General features: G+C 39.5%; 1 non-coding gene across 1 annotated transcript; it reads right to left on the reverse strand.

Annotated features, from left to right (window-relative positions):
• Window positions 1-232: 232 nt before the first annotated feature.
• On the reverse strand, window positions 233-339 carry LOC147510564 (small nucleolar RNA R71). The gene has a single exon (XR_015219662.1). It is a non-coding gene; the product is annotated as a small nucleolar RNA R71 (small nucleolar RNA).
• Between the last annotated feature and the right edge of the window lie 609 nt (window positions 340-948).

Below are 948 nucleotides of genomic sequence, written 5' to 3' on the forward strand. Positions count from 1 at the left end.
CAGTTTAGAACACGAGTTACCATACAAGCATCTACATCGGATACATGAAGTATGCAATACTTTCCATCATCCGGGCGTCCCCAACGATTAAGTTAAGCAATGAGTGTTTCCTTTCACTCTAGTTGGTAAGAGTCATGCTTGGCTTCTTTCACAGAAGGCTGACCCTTTTGATACATGGGAAAAAGTTGTGTTCTCTTTCATGAAGAAGTACTTTCCACAGAAGAAAACATAAAAGATAAGAAGCAAAATATAGTTCTTCAGACAGAGTCCAAGTGAGACATTTTCCGAAGCATGGGATAGATTCTCTGACCTACTCCATTCATGTCCTCACCATAAACTAGAAAAATCCACTCTGGTCCAATGTTTCTTCAAAGGCCTTCTCCCAGAACACAAAGTAACCCTCGACATGAGTAATGGTAATTTTTTGGATAGAGGTGCAACTGAAGCCTTAACCTTTCTTGAAAACCAAGCTGAAAAGAGTACCCATTGAGGCGACATAAACAATTCCAGAACATCCCAACCCAGTACATCTAAGGCTAGCGGTATTTTTGAGGTGAAATCAGATCCATAAATCAAAACTTTAATCGAAACCCTCACAAGAAAGATAGATGCCCTCACAACCAAACAAAAATACCAAACTCCTCATCCTGCCATGAACATAAATATCTCACCATGCAATTTCTGTCTAAGCTTAAATAATATAGATGCCACCTGTCCCTTGATCATAAACCTATCATCACTTCAGCTAGAAGAAGTATGTGCTTTCAATGTACCAAATGCACCATGGAGACAACATCCAAACTTCGCATGGACCAACATTCCACAAAACCAACCATCCCCAGGGTTTAACAAACCAACAAATATATTCAGACATGGACAAAGGCAAGGTACCTATAACAATTAAAACAGAGCATTGGTTTCATCCCAGTTCAACCAAAACTACCAAAA

The sequence above is a fragment of the Coptis chinensis genome, chromosome 3 (genome assembly GCF_015680905.1).
Source record: "Coptis chinensis isolate HL-2020 chromosome 3, ASM1568090v1, whole genome shotgun sequence".
NCBI classification, from domain to species: domain Eukaryota; kingdom Viridiplantae; phylum Streptophyta; class Magnoliopsida; order Ranunculales; family Ranunculaceae; genus Coptis; species Coptis chinensis.